The sequence below is a fragment of the Silene latifolia genome, chromosome 3 (assembly GCF_048544455.1).
Source record: "Silene latifolia isolate original U9 population chromosome 3, ASM4854445v1, whole genome shotgun sequence".
NCBI classification, from domain to species: Eukaryota; Viridiplantae; Streptophyta; class Magnoliopsida; order Caryophyllales; family Caryophyllaceae; genus Silene; species Silene latifolia.
In genome coordinates, this window is record NC_133528.1 from 100,926,047 (window position 1) to 100,932,867 (window position 6,821).

A 6,821-nucleotide genomic window follows, 5' to 3' on the forward strand; every position below is an offset into this window, starting at 1 on the left:
CATTAGAGTTTGACAAATTCTATTGATGGTAACAACTACTTCTCCTCAAAACATTCCCTCTTGACCCATAATTAGCTTCCAATTCAATCATTTTCGTGATGAGGGCCGAGCCATCGACATCTCCCAAATGGTCAAATCCTCCCCCCCACTGAGGCATTTATCATTTCCTTAGTTTTCGGCAATAGATTTTGAAAGAATGTTTGAGTAACATACCATGCGGGAATTCCATGGTGTGGGCAACGGGCAATAAGGTCTTGGAACCTTTACCAAGCTTCTCCCAAAGATTCTCCGTCTTCTTGTTAAAATGTGGTGATTTCGTTTCGGAGCATGGCGGTTTTAGAAAAGGGGTAGTACTTGGCAAGGAAGGCTTTGGCCAAGTCATCACATGTTCTGAATGTATTTGGTGGATGGATGTTTAGCCACCGGTCCGCCTTGTCTCTCAACAAAAAGGGAAACAACCTTAACCTCAAGGTGTTTTCGGGCACTTCATTTCTTTTCATCATTGCAAGTTTACTCGTAAACTTCCTAAGGCGATCATGGGCATCCTTATCAATTTTACCACTAAAGCAATCCCTCTCAATCAACCCGAATTGAGCGGGGTGGATTTCAAAGTTGTTAGGAGCCAGGACACCATAGTTGATCGAAGAAGCAGAATCATCCGGGTTTGGCCGGTTGTGGTCTCTTAGAGCGGTCATTTGTGGTTTAAAAATAGGTGTATTTGGTGGTGTTTGAGGTGGTGTGTTTGGGATTTAGATGTTGTGAAAAGGGTTTTCTTCAAAAGGATCAATTGTGTCGTTTGTTTGCACTTGAATGGTGGCTTCAAGGTGCGTTTGGGTGGATGTTCTAGCTTGGTATAAAGTTTCCGAGTTGGAATTCCTAACCCTTGCTAAGGTCCTTAGTCTCAAAGCTCTATAGAGCCTTTCCGGTTATGGGTCACTAAGCAAAGGATTACCGTCTCCTCTAGGCATACACTTCAACCAACCATTAGTCTCCTAGTGTTTTTTAGGCACTAGAGAAGAGCAGTAACACAAACACTCTACAAGAAACAAGACACTAATCAAACAAGCAAACAATAACACAAAGACTAAAGCTAAGACACTAACTAAGAAAGTACAATCTAACGCAATCCCGAGCAACGGCGCCATTTTGATGATTCGGCTTTGTCGTCGATTCCGGTATCAAAAACAATTTCTAAAACTCCCAAATTAAGTAGTATAATGAGGGGATCATTCGCAAAGATGGGTGGATGTATACTTAGTTCATTTAAGTCCTTAATTAGTCGAATAACAAAGAAAGTGGTGATAATAACTAAAGTACGGCTAGAGTAAATAAAGCGAGTTAACTAAGATCCTTTTTTTTGGAATTCGTAAGTATGAGGGTGTAATTAATCCTCTTATTTCATGTTCTTTTTATTGTTTTCATGACTAACATCATAAAACTTGCACTTGAATGGTGTCAACCTACTTCCCAGAAGCACTGAATGTGCTTGATGATTTTGTAGATACCTCATTTCTACACCTTCCGCCAACCATCCAGTGATGATTGGGCCGCATGTTTGGTACACGGAACGATTTATGACAGTTTGTAAGTGTCAACCTACTTCCTCTTGGTCGTCATCTACGCGCTGATACGGTCGTTTTGACAGTAATTAGAGTTCATTTGAAGTCCGGGTCAAAAACCGCTTCATTTTCTAAGAAACCTTTTAAAATGCCGAGTCAGAATGTTCTAGAATATTCCGGATATTTATTCCATAATTTAATTTTATATCTTTTAGCAAAATATGCTCCATAAATCCTATTTTACGGAATAAGGAAGTATAGATCTACCGCAATTCCATAATGGAAATGCGGAAATCTTTTTTCCTTTGGAGGAAACCTCTGGAGAAATGACGCAGCAGGTGCTGCGCCTCTTGGAAGGATCGCAGCAGCTACTGCGCCTCTTCTCCAGCTCGTTTTCGCTGTTTAAAGAATTTTTCCGTGATTTGTTTCCAAAGTTTGAGTCATTCCATAACTCTCCACATATTTTAGTATAAATAGGAGCCTTCGGCTTCACATAGTTTTCACGCGAGTGTCCGCCCTTCTCTTCTCTATTTGCATTCTAGACCATGCTCTAAGCTTTCGACGCCTACGTGCTTGATCAATCGATCACGTAAGCTCAGATCATTCTGAGTCCCAGTCACGTTGCATGACCGACCAATTTGACCACTACACATCAATCAATTAATCTAAATCCTCGAACGAGGGCACTTTCTACATACATTCGAGTCGAGCAATCACTAAAACGTTAACTTAGTTAATCTCGTTTCGTCAAACATGTAAGTCTGAGGGTGTAAATCCCGTCTTTTTGTTGTATTTTATTTTTTTGTATCAATTATTATAAGGTTCACGTCAAAAACACATTCAAAACTGACTTTGAAAACCCTTTATTCAAAACTGTTTTTACGAAACAGCAGTTTCCAGACGTCGAGAAGAAACGCAGCAGCAGCTGCGCCTCTTCGAAGGGTCGTAGCTCCTGCTGCGCCTCTTTCAGAGGCTGCCGCTGCTCCTGCTCTTTTCTTCTTCCTCGGGGTTCTGCAGTTTTATTTCCTTTGTTTTATTCTCTTATTTTCTTTTATTCTTTTAATATATAAACCATATTTTAATCATTCTTCAATGTTATCACGTTGATTTCGACTTAAATCCCATATGATCAATATTTGCGGGTTTTCGTCATTAAATCAAACCCGAATTTTAGAGGATCGATTTGTTCATATCAAGTCTCTGGAATTCGTCTTCTGTACATGTTTTCCATTATTTATTTTCAGTTTGACAATTTTTTCGAAGTCCTTCATCATATTTAAACCTAGTTCGTTTCGTTTTAATTCGTTTCTAACCCGCTTTTACTCGTTTTAATTCGTGTTTATCGCTTTCATGACGGTTTTAGATGTAATAAACTTGCTAAATCACCTTTCACTCGAGTCTAATATTGACAATCAATCATAAAACAAACCAACGAATATTAACTACCCGCGGTTCTGACTTCACAGCCAGAGCTCAACTCAAGAACAGACGCAGGAATAGCTGCGCCTCTTATAAGGGACGCAACAGATGTTGCGCCTGTTCTGAGATGAGTTCTATCCCTGAACTTCCGTTCTCGCTTTGACCTAATCTTTAGTTTCTCGTTTAATTGACTACTAACCGTAATATCACTCTTAATCTGTCCTATTTTATTACTTTAATTTCCAACCCTTTTATTTTCTTTTCTTTTCTTCAAATTTCCGTTTTGAGTGTATTTTTGACGTAAATCATCAATCATCCATTGTAATTCATTTTAATTTAATTATCGTTATTTATTTATCGTATTTATTTATGTATGATTTATTTACTTGTTTTTCACATGTAATTAATCCTAAATCCCGATTCGACATAATTGTTTGCCTAATTACGTGTTCACCGACATAGTTTAATCTCACATGTTAGGATTAATCTGTGGATGTTGCATTGCATGTATATAATCGACGACATATCAAGTATGAATAACTTCCCTAATAATTAGTAGAGGCCGCTATCGAGGCGGGCGGGATTTGGTGTTCAGTAAAAGGACTTCCTAATACGTACCCTCACCCCTTACTCCAGATCTCTGTGAACATCCGTGTTCATTGGCATCCATGAGAGTCATTCTAGACATAGAATGCTAAGGGTAACGAGTTCTTAGTGTTCATGTCACTACTTTGTGTGTCGACATGACACGAGGTATTCGAACGGTTCCAATTTTCCATAAAAATTGGTGGCGACTCCACAAATGCACGCTTATTCAAGCGCTTCCGCGCGGGCCGCGGGTGGCCCATGTCCACAGTTTGGCGACACCGCTGGGGATCATACACTTACGTGTTACCCAGGGTGAAACTTCAAAGAGGTTAGGAAATAGTTTATATGAGACAGTTGTCGGTTTTCATTACTCGAGCTTCTTAGGTCGTGTTATTCGGCCTTCTTAGGCCCAACCCAACCCATTCGACCAATCGTCCTGTCTGGACGGTCCAAATTCTTATCTGGGCCTAAGGATAGATAGCGATTGACGTCAACCATACCGTGGTACATACTCATGTTTGTATCAAGGGCTTTCACTACTCGAGGGAATGGATTAGGAACCGACCTTACTCATGTTTGGCACGAGCCTCTCCACAGACCAGGGTTTGATCGCTTGGTATAGCAACCCACCTTTTAAGCCAAAACCCTTTAAATGCACTCAGCATACCGTTATAATGCCTGTATATATGTTTCTATCATATACGTGATCACCATTTTGTAAATAAAACCATGACGAAATTTTATAAAATCAAAATCCCTTTTAAAATGTAAATACTTTCAAAAGTGGCCTAAAATAGCGCAAGATGAGTCGAAACTCTGTCCAAATGTCTAGCCAAAATTCGGGCCTCAAAACCCATTTCAAATTCACCACGAGTCAGCACTCCTACAACTACACTACAGTTGTCTAGGACAAACATTTCAAAATTTGTCATTTTCGAACCTCGCTTAAACACAGTGGCACACTCCCACTTCACAAGTCAAGTCTTTCTTTTTGAGTAAGTGTGCTAAGATAGTCGATCGTATTTTGATTCGTCGTCGATCTCTTATCCAGTTTTCAAGATGCCTGGAACTAGTCACACAAGCGTTAATGGTCAACCCCAACAACCCAGAAATGGTAATGATCTAATCCTAGCTGCGCTCATCCGTCTCCAAACAAGCCAAGACCAAGCTTATGCTCGCCTCAATGCTATTAAAGGCCGAATTGTTGTTGTAGAAACTAGGCTTTCTCCTTCAGAGAATGATGTTCCTGACGTGAGCGTGCATGATAACCTTCCACCCTTTGTTGGACAACCAGAAGTCAACCCCCCAATAGGTCCTACTGAAGCTGAAAAGCGACTCCAATACTTGGAGGAGCAACTAATGTACCTTAAGGGAGATGACAACTACAGGGAGTATAATCGCAAGTATGAAGCGGTAAATGCTCAATTTCCAACCAACTTCAACATGACTGACATCCCAAAGTTCAAGGGGCATGAAAACCCTTTGAACCACATTCGTGGTTTCAAAGATTATATGTCTATCAAAGGCATTAAACCCGATATGTTCCTAAGGATCTTTCCCTCATCTCTCGACACTATTCCTAAGCAATGGTTTTACTCTTTGGAGCACAAGAAAGTTGCTACCTGGGATGATGCTGCAATTGAGTTCACTAAACAATACGTGGATAATGATGAGATCCAAGTTAACATGCGCACTCTCGAGGTTCTTACCCAAAATGAGAAAGAAGGCTTCACTGACTTCCTAAGTAGGTGGAGGAAGACTAGCACACAACTTGTTGAACGTCCAGACGAAGCTACTCTTGTGGAAAACATTGTGGATAACTTGAGACCTATTTATGCAAACCACCTGAGGTACCAAAATATAAAGTCTTTCAAAGATTTGACTGTGCTAGGTACAAGAATTGAAGACGACATCCGTAAAGGGCTCTTGTCCAAAACGGTAGGTCGTGGATATCAGGGTTCAACGAGTCGTTCCTACGGCTCCACTAGCAAGACTGATGAGGTTAATCTTATTGAATCTGCTAAGAAGAATAACCCGCAGAGGAAGTTCACGAACATTGGTGATTCATACTCCAATGCTCTGAAAAGGTTGATGAAACAAAGTAAGCTCCAACCCATAGGACCTACACCTGACCCAGAGAGGAAGTCTATGTTCTGGGACGAGAATGCATACTGCGAATATCATAGAGGCAAGGGACACGATACAGAGAAATGTTTTAAACTGAAACATGTCCTTCAGGATATGATCGAAGATGGTCGTCTACCCATACCTCCTGGAGGTAAGCCCAACAATATTCAGAATCATCTTGGAGTTCTGACTATCACAGATGAAGAGTCCACCTTGGATTGTTCACACCTCATTTCTCCAATTGAGGATGAGATTCATGCACTAGAAGAGGAAGGGAGTTATTCCACCATTTCTCCTACCATCGCCGATTTTATCGCATGGGCAAAGAGTGTAAGTAGGCAAGTCTCAGAGTTGGAAGCTGTAATGGCATCCTTACATGATCCAAGCACCATACCAAAGGAAGACACGCCACTGGCTCCAATCTTATCTCAAGAGTCTACAATGCAGGAGGTAATCGCAGTAGTTGACAATCTGGTTGGGCAACTAATCAGTCTAGAAGCTGAAATCATCAGGTTAAGAGAGCTCAATATCGTCAACGGAATATTGGCAGATGAAGATGAAGACGAATACCTAACAGAACACTATCTAGTCAAGGCTAGTGAAGATATAGTCAAGGCTAGCGAGGACCAAGATATAGACCACCTTACTCGCTCATGATGTCCCTATCAAAATGTCTCTCAGAACGGTCCTACCGTCAATGGTCCAGTTACTAACACCAATGTCATCACACCAAACGATGGCGAAGATACCTCTACTGACCATCTACTAAAACAACTGAAGAAGACAAAGGCTGAACTTTCAGTCTGGTAATTAGTTGCGAGTTCATTTCCCCATAGCCAAGCTTTATTACAAGCATTGGCTAAACTGAACGTAGCGCACAATTCTACGCCTGACGACGTAGTTAACCTAGTCCTCCAAGACTCAGTTAAGCTAAGTAACCCAATTACTTTTTCAGATTAGGATTTTCCTCTTTTTGGCGCCAGCCATAACCTTGCTCTATATATTACAGTCACATCCGTAAAGAAAAATGTACCAATGATTTTGGTAGATGATGGCTCCGCAGTCAACGTCATACCACTAAAGACAACACACAAGTTAGGCATGAAAGAATCAGATTAAACTCCCACC

General features: G+C 40.8%; 1 non-coding gene across 1 annotated transcript; it reads left to right on the top strand.

Annotated features, from left to right (window-relative positions):
- The first annotated feature begins 222 nt into the window (after nucleotides 1-222).
- Nucleotides 223-329, top strand: LOC141650878 (small nucleolar RNA R71). The gene has a single exon (XR_012546889.1). It is a non-coding gene; the product is annotated as a small nucleolar RNA R71 (small nucleolar RNA).
- Nucleotides 330-6,821: the final 6,492 nt, after the last annotated feature.